Raw genomic sequence first — 9,200 nt, 5'->3', positions numbered from 1 at the left:
ACACGAAAACTATATGCCCATGACTGTAACCTAATACGTATAAGATTTACAGAGAAAGGAAAAAAAGGACAGACGGTGGACCTCGGGACTTTCTTGGGGGCGGTTTCTCTATCAGCACTCACAATTTAGGGCCCTAATACAGATTAAGCTAAAGGTTTTTCCCATCGCGGGGTATTGTGGGACCCAATACAGTGCTAATAAAGAAACAGAACACCCCACGCCCGACGACCCCAAGCCCAACTAGCGCCCCACTCTCACCTTCAAAAACTCTGGTAACAAAAGTAAAAACACAAGCGGCCCCCAGAGCAGAGGAGCTGGGAGATCCCCTATGGAAAATGCTGACAGCAGCATATGAGGCCTTGAACCGCTCCGACCCCAACGCTATGGCAGCTTACTTGTTATGCTATGATATTAGACCCCCTTTCTATAAAGCAGTGGGATTGGCTGCCCCCTTCCATTATTCAGGAGAGGAGACCCCTGGGTCCTGCAAGTGGGACCGCAAGGGTCCAGGGTTAACACTTCAGGTAGTCACTAGGAGTGGAGACTGCATAGGGAAGGTGCTGCCTAGCCATGCACAGCTTTGTGCCAAAGTCCACCCGGTCGTGAACTGGACTGGAAAAACAAAATGGATCGTTCCGGCACTCGATGGGTGGTGGATTTGTTCTAAAATAGGCCTGACTCCGTGTCTCAGCCTGTCTGTCTTTAATGAATCTAAAGAATTCTGCATCCAGGTGCTAGTGTTCCCTAAGGTTATTTACCATCAAAAAGATAAAATATACGATGCGTGGACAAAGGACACAGAAAGAGCCGGATTGGCTAAAAAAAAAAAAGAGAGAGCCCTTTTCAGCAATAACCTTAGCCACCCTTTTCAGCCTAGGCGCAATAGGAACTGGGACAGGAATCTCATCCTTAGCGATACAACATAGGGGGTGACACAACATAGGGGGTTTGATAGGTTGAGGGCCGCCGTAGATAAAGACATAGCCAGAATTAAAAAATCCATCTCTCTTTTAAAAAAAGTCCCTAACCTCACTGTCTAAGGTGGTGCTACAGAACCGGAGGGGACTGGACCTCATATTTCTCCAACAGAGAGGGCTATGTGCGGCCCTTGGGGAAGAGTGCTGTTTCTACGCTGACCATACTGGGATAGTTAAAGACACCATGGCTAAAGTCAGAGAAGGACTAGCAAAACAAAAACGGGAGCATAAATAATAAAAAGGATGGTTTAAGTCATGGTTCAGTAGCTCCCCTTGGCTGACTACTTTGCTTTCCACTATATTAGGACCCCTAATTGTGCTCCTGCTCATCCTCACTTTCGGACCCTATATTCTAAATAGATTAGCTGCCTTTGTGAAAGAGCGGGTCAATACCATACAATTGATGGTATTGCGGCAGCAATACCAAGAGCTGAGCCGTGATACCTGCTTAAAAATAGAGGAGGTGTGAGACCCCATGTATGAGCAAGAGTGCTCATAGCTAAAAAAAAAAGGGGGGGGGCGGAATGAAGAACAGAAATTGATAGTAGGAAAATGTGTGCTCTCTTTGATTCTAACTGATGCTATTCGCTTCTGTGACTATGCTTGCTTTTAGTTGTTTAACAAATATAGTTAATCAGAATGAAAAACAGAGATAAGAACAAAGGTAACTCCATGATAGGCTAGGCTTCCTGGATGTGAGAAGCCTAGTTCTTCTGTATATATGGTTTGCTGGCTTGGTGCTTAGCATATGGCAGGCTTCACTAAAGTAAGGGAAAACAAAGCCCCGGGGAGGTAACTGCAAGCTATTTCCTGATAAAGGGCTGGAGAGTCCAGGTGCCTTCCAACCAACTAAGTAGATAAAAAGAGCAACACATGATCAGCGCATGAACGGCTTGTGCAGGGCGTGTGTTCCCAGTATCCCTTGTAACCCAAAACTAGAAGGTATGCAACAACAGCCCCTCTCCCCCGTTGGAGACCCTCCTCCTTCCCTGGATGACCTTAACTACAACTGGCGCCAGTGCGAAAAGCCGAAAGCTTACAGTCAACAAACCTGAAGCCAACGCGATCAGCCACTTCTAAAAAAAGAACAAATAAACTGAAGGGGGATGAAGTGCAGACTAGTGTGTCGTGTGCAGACCAGTGTGTCGTGTACAGACTAGTATGTCATGTGCAGACTAACGTGTTGTGTGCAGAATAACGTGTCGTGTGCAGACTAACCTGTCGTGTGAAAACTAGCATACAGAAGAGTATAAAAGCTTAACCTTTACCCCAAGGCGGGGTCCTAGTTCCTGGAGAGGCCACTGTCTTGGTGCTCTGGAATTTGGACCCTGGCCCGGGGCTAGTCAATAAACTCCTTTGCCTTTTTGCAGCCTCAGTGACTCTGCCTCTCTGTTCCTGGGGCCAAGGGGAACCGGATCTAACAAAATACCTTGCACAAGGTTACACAGCTAGAAAATGGGAAAATTGAAATGTCAGCACAAGCAATTTGGTTTCCAAGCTTGTATTTTTAACTATTTTATAATTTGCATACAATAGAGAAGAAATTGATGACATAGAAAACTAAAATAAAATATATAGATGAGGGCACACTAAAGGATTCTTTGTAAAAATCAATAAACAGACAAAAGCAGATATATTAATAGACAATGTTAGAAACATAATAGTAGTACATAGTAAGAAAAAGGTATATAAATACACTTTTTAAAAATTGTCTTTAATTTCTTGGCTTGGTAGCATGGGCAGTTTCTGAAGTACCAGGCTCTGGACTAAAAAGCTGAGCGTGAAAGAAAAGGATTTAAATCTAAATGAGCCCTCGGAGACTCATTTTTTATTTTAGAAATTACAGGGCAATAATTTATGTCTTATGGCTCCTTAGAATTTTCTGTAAACTACATGAAATGTATGGGTGGTGGTTGGTGTGTGTCAATGAGCTTGTAAGCAATAAAGCTAAATATAAGTAAGTAGTTATCAGCTCCCAATGTGAGGGAATATTAGTTTTCCTGGGGATTCCTAGGGAAACTGGGAAGCTTTTGATAGTAAAAATTTGAAAAACCTACAGATGAGTTCCTTTAAGCCTTTCTACATGGATCTAATGTTTTTGTAAAATAAACCCTTAATGGTAATGAGCCATTAAGGTCATCTCTGGATTACTAATCTCCGTCTACCAATTTAGCCATTTCCTACACATTCTATGTATTAAGTTTAAAAATTTTAATAGCTAACATCTAAACTTCATGAACCCAAATTATGTAGAGATTAGACAAGGCAAAAAACTGCAAAACAATGAAAGCGAATACTGTAAGAACCGGTTTCCCTCAGTCCCAGGAACAGATAGGCAGAGTCACCAAGGCTGCAACAGACAAAGGAGTTTATTTTCTAGCCCAGGCTAGGGTCCAAGGCTCAGAGCACCAGCCAGTGGTCTCTCCACGAGCTCGGACCTCGCCCTGGGGTGGAAACAAAGCTTTTATACTTATTGATAGGTTACATGTATCGGGCACACCCCCCCCCACCCCCCTTTTAGTTCATTTGTTCCCTCAAAAGTGGCCGATAGCTTTGGCTCCTGATTGGCCAGTTTCCAAGCCGGGGCTTTGGCTCCTAATTGGCCAGTTTCCAAGCCAGGGCCCTCAGTTGTTACCAGCGGCATTCCGGGGAGGGGGAGGGCCTGCGTTGGGGAAACCAAAACTTAGGCCTTTCCTAAGAGGTCCAGTCTGTCATGGAGTTACTCCTGTTTTCCTTCCTGCTCTACAATACACCTTTATTTGCATGCTAGCAAATGACAGTTCAGCTTTCATGCCAACATCAGCTATGAAAGATTCCAGCCTGTGTGGTAAGGACACAAAGCATATGAATAGTAGTTATTTTGAGCTGCTTTGGGAATAAGAATGTTTTCCATAAAGACAGCACTGAACGTAGCAAATAGTATACTCTGGTGCTTTCCTGCTTGAGGTTGGTAACAGAATTTAAAAGAAAACAAACACTTTACTGCACAATCAAAACCAGGTGCCAGTAGAACTTAAGGTTAATATATTAAGGGATCACAACCACTAATAATAGGTTTGTCTTTTTTTTTTTTTTTTTTTTTTGAGACAGAGTCTCGCTTTGTTGCCGGGACTAGAGTGAGTGCCGTGGCGTCAGCCTAGCTCACAGCAACCTCAAACTCCTGGGCTTAAGCGATCCTACTGCCTCAGCCTCCCGAGTAGCTGGGACTACAGGCATGCACCACCATACCCGGCTAATTTTTTCTATATATATGTTTCAGTTGGCCAGATAATTTTTTTCTATTTTTAGTAGAGACGAGGTCTTGCTCTTGCTCAGGCTGATCTCGAACTCCTGACCTTGAGCGATCCACCTGCCTCAGCCTCCCAGAGTGCTAAGATTACAGGCGTGAGCCACCGCGCCAGCTAGGTTTGTCTTTTTTTTTTTGCTTCCAGACACAATAAGTTTACTACTGAGCAACATTTCCACTGTAGCAATGCAGAATGTGTTCTTGGACATTTGCCAGTGGCTTCATAGCACTGGTGAACTTCATTACTGGGTCAAGAGATGAAAGATCTTCTGAGCTAATCAAATTCTCACTGCTCTCGTGGTCTCCAGATTTGGTTTTCTCTGAATAATGTTATTAAATTGGTATTCAACTGTGTATAATCAGCGTTATATGGTCTAGAAGTAAGAATTATTGCTCATATCACCTGGGCAGTAACCAACTATTTTGGCATCTGACTTGCAACTAGCCTTAGTATACTTTATTTGGTCGAGATTGACAATTTCTCCAACCACATTTTTCTTTACCTAAAAAGGAGAGTTAAGAGTGTAGTTTTCGTGATACTGTTGGGGACTTTGGTCTTTTTGTCTTGTCATCTTGTAGTGGTAAACATGGATAAGAGTATGAAGACAAAAGAATATGAAAGAAACGTTGACTTGAAAGATGAAATTGAGGAGCACTGTATACCTTTCCAATAGGACTATATTTACTCTAGCAAACTTCATACTCTTTTACTATGTCCCTGATAGGTTTCTGCTATTAATCTCTTCCCTGCGCAAACATTTCAAGAAGATGCAGCTTTATGGTTGTGATGTGTGGGCCTGCAGAATTAATGCCACACGCACATGGATACCACCCAGGCTCTCCATTGATGCTCTCTGGAGCAGCAGCAGCAACTGGAACTGCAGCTGCCCCTGGTGCTGCTTCAGCCAGGGCTGCTTCAAGAGGATAAAATGTGGGGAGCAGCGCCTGGAGGTGGTGGAGGGCAGTGGCCTGAGGCCTGTACCTCAAAACCAGTCTGTCCTCCTAGGCCTCTGGGCCTGTGTTGGGAGGGGCAACCTTGAAGAGCTTGGAAAGGCCTTCAGGGACTTTTTCCCTTTGTTCTGACTATTAGCCCCTGGCTCCCTTTTATCCTGCTCATCTCTTTATCAAAAGGTCTCTCTTTACATTCTAGGTGCCTCTCCTGAAAATGTTCTTTCTTTCTATTCTACATAGCCAGATGGTGAATTTTCCAAGTTTTTACACTCTTCTTTCCTTTTAATTAAAAATTTGGATTTAGGTAATTCTTTTGCTGTAGTAACTGAGAAAAAGCTATTAAAAATAACCAAACTACTTCTTGAGCACTTTGCTGGTTAGAAATTTCTTCCACCAGACTCCCCAGGTCATCACTCCTAAGTTTGGCCTTCCACAGAGCCCTCGGGCATGGACACCAGGCAGCCAGGTTCTTCCTTTCAGTGTAGCATGGGTGCATTTGCTCCAGTTCCCAGTGAGTTCCTCCTCATTTCCATCTGAAACCTCATCTGAACGGCCTTTACTTTCCATATTTCTATCAGCAGTTTGGTCACAGCTACTTAACCAACCTCTAAGAAGTTCCAAACTTCCCTCCTCTTTTTGTCTTCTTTTGAGCCCTCACCAGAATCACCCTAATGCTGCGCCCTCAGCAATACAGTCTTTTTCTGACCTGCTTCCCCAAACCCTTCCAACCACTGCCCTTCATCCAGTTCCAAAGCTGCTTCCATGTTTTCACCTGTCTTTATAGCAACACCCCATTCCTTAGTCTGTTTCTGTCTTAGTCTATTTTGTGTTGCCGTAACAGAATACCTGAAGCTGAGTAATTTATAAAATAAAGAGGTTTATTTAGCTCATGGTTCTGCAGGCTGGGAATTTCAAGAAGCATGGTGCTGGCATCGCTCAGCCTCTGGTGAGGGCTTTTCTGCTGCATCACAACATGGCAGAAAGTCAAAGGGGAAGGAGACAGTGCAAAGAGGCAAAACGGGAGAGGCACCTTGTAACAGAGAAAATCACCTAAAAAATGATAAAAACATTTTCTGTCTCTTTAAAACATTCTCACTCTTTTTGGGAACAAAAACCTGTATGCCTGCCTCAGGCCAGTGGTCAGGAGGAACAGGGGAGAGTCCTTTGTTCTTTATATTACAGGGGATGTCTGGCAGAACTGTCCCTGGGTGTGCAGGTCCCAGTGGGCCTCCCAGATGGGTGGAGGTCATGAGATCTTCTTCCCAGGAGATGGGACAGATCAGAATATAGCCTGAAGCTGAGAACTCTCCCTTAAAAACTTTGTATTTCTGCTTATTAGGAAGATGATGACATTTTTAGACAGGAGTCTCCATCCTCCTCATTTGCCACCAAATTTATAAACTCCTCTTTCCTTCTCATGAAACTATTTGTCCTTGTTCTTCTGCTGCGGCCTCGGGGACAAGTGCTGAACTTTCAGGAACAACCCTGGCTTTATAAAAACAAACGCTTGCAGGAACATTCACAGGAGAACTAATTCAGTCTCTCCAGAAAGACAATTCACCCACTGCCGCAAGAACAGCACCAAGCCATTCATGAGGGATTTTTTCCCATGATTCCAACATCTCCCAATAGGGCCAACCTCCCACCACCACCACACTGGAGGTCAAATTTCAACATGATTTTGGGTGAGGACAAACTCAAATGATAGCAGGTTTATTATATGAAATACTGTGAAACATCCAAAACAATATTTTAAAAGAATTAAAAAAAGAATATTTTTTAAATAAATGAGTAATACATAGGTCTATGTCCCACTATGTAATTATTAAGAAAGATGTTACAAAGCAGTACTGCTCAGTGGGTTTCCTGAGGATCCTTTGTTAACATGATGTGATAAATGTTGCGTAGAAACAGTTCTCATTTTCAAAATAAATTTGGTAAATACCAGATGAAGCACATTACACAATGTTCTGTGCTGCAGAATCTCTCTGAGCACTTAATATGCTAAGGTATTTTGTTAAAATCCAAGAGAAGGATATACTATGTGCTGTCCAAATTTCTTTGATCATAGAAACTTTTTCCCCCTCATAAAACAACTTGAATGACTAATGTTTATGATTTATTGATATGGAATAAGTTTTTTATAGCATACTTGTGGGTGTTTGTGTATGCATACTCATATGAACATGCATTTAAGCTTTGTTTAGATGAAATAGAATATATTAAAATGGCTAAAACAGTGGAATAAATATTCATGGTATTTATTTTTGTCTTTTAGCCTATCAGTATGTTTTCTGAGTGTGAATATAGTACCTCTGTGAGAATTAAAACTTAATGGCTACAGAGGTATTTATGATTAATGGTATAAGGGGTCTGATTTTGAATCCAAAGTGCTGGTTTTGAGTTTATTCCTGCTAGTAAATGATTTAAAATCTAGTAAATGATGCTGCTGATAGTGATGGTGATGCTGATTGCCATCTCTTAATTCAGAAATCTGTCAATTTCATTCTTTAATCTCCTGCTAGTCTCCAAATTGAGGACTGTAGTGTGTTCATAAGTCGCATTTAAGGGTGAACCAAACAGTGAGAACAGTGAGAGAAAAACCGTCCATATTTGCATCTGAGAACACTAGACTTCATTGTTTGGGTGCTATTTTGAATATGGAAAATTATCACCTGTGGCTCTTATATAAGAAAGAAAATACATGTTAGTATGGAAATTGCTAGCTAAATCGTTTGAATAATGATAGTTATGATTTCATAAAGACCAATATGGCCCTGTCCTACAGTAGAACTGATTTCTTAATGGCATTAAAAGAAATATTAACAGAGAAGTACTGAAACAATAAAAATTATTAACCCCTTATTATATCAATCCCTTAATTAAAAATGAGACATTATGATAAAATTGTGGATTTTTCTATCTGAAGAGAAGCCTAGTCAGAGGAGGCCGTTTTCATGGTAGTACTAACTGTGGGATTCACCACTGTGTTGGCTGAGGAAAGAACAGGGTATCGACTTCCATCACTTCAGTCATTCTCACCAGCTTATCTCCCAAACGCATTTCTTGATGGTAACACTGATCCATTGCTATGGGAGTTCTTGTAAGATCTTCACAGAACTGGTAAAATGGCAAATGATCGTTTACTTGGATTTCTGACTGTTGCCTTCACGCATTTGTTAGGTTTGCCACATGCCTCGGTTTTTCTCTTTCTTGGTGATGGCTCTTCCCTGCCACTTACCCTTCTCATAGTCAACATAAGGGTTATGTAGTAGGCACTATTACCTTTCTAGGGTCCTGTAGCAGGGCAGGTCTCCTTTAGGGCCTGCGATAGTTGAACGTGTCCTGAGAGGGAGGAATAAAGTAATTGTTATATAAAAAAAAAAAAAAAATGTAACTTTAGAACTAGGAAAAACAAAAAGTGTTATCTTCAAGAGATTCTCGTATCTTCTGGAGTCTCCCTATTATGTTCATAATATATTAAACCGTATCTCTAGAATGGGGTTTTCGCTCAGTGTGTATTAAAAGGTAAACTGAGGCACACTAAAAATTTATTTTAAAGAGTTTATTTGAGCAAATGACGATTCATAAATTGGGCAGCTCCAAATAAGAAGTGGGTCAGGAGCTCTACTGAGGGAATGCAAAGGGGAGGCTTTGTAGGAGACACACAGAAATAAAGGAAGTACAGTTATATAGATGCCTTATTTTGTCTACTCTGTTGGAAAGACAAGTTTGCTGGCTGCTTCTAATTGGCTGAGCTTAGGTTCTGTTTTTCTTTAAAATAGGGATTTATAAGAAATAGCTTAAGTTAAATTTTGCTTATGCTTGTAAATAAAGCACAGTTAAGGTCACTTATGAGGCCTAACTGGCTTTGTCTGCTCAGGGATTCTTCAGGCCTGGTCTCCATTTTAACTTACTTTGACACATGCATCTGAGTTTTGGCTGGCAGTCCTTTCAGAAGTACAACTCTTTCAAAACCAGGTTTT

General features: G+C 41.7%; 1 pseudogene; it reads left to right on the top strand.

The window, feature by feature from the left end:
- The first annotated feature begins 4,456 nt into the window (after positions 1–4,456).
- Positions 4,457–5,346, top strand: LOC138396845 (taste receptor type 2 member 50-like; annotated as a pseudogene).
- The last annotated feature ends 3,854 nt before the right edge of the window (positions 5,347–9,200 follow it).

This window comes from Eulemur rufifrons, chromosome 16, assembly GCF_041146395.1.
Source record: "Eulemur rufifrons isolate Redbay chromosome 16, OSU_ERuf_1, whole genome shotgun sequence".
NCBI lineage: Eukaryota > Metazoa > Chordata > Mammalia > Primates > Lemuridae > Eulemur > Eulemur rufifrons.
Note: the sequence above shows the minus strand (reverse complement) of the source record. Positions and strands in the feature narration are given on the sequence as shown.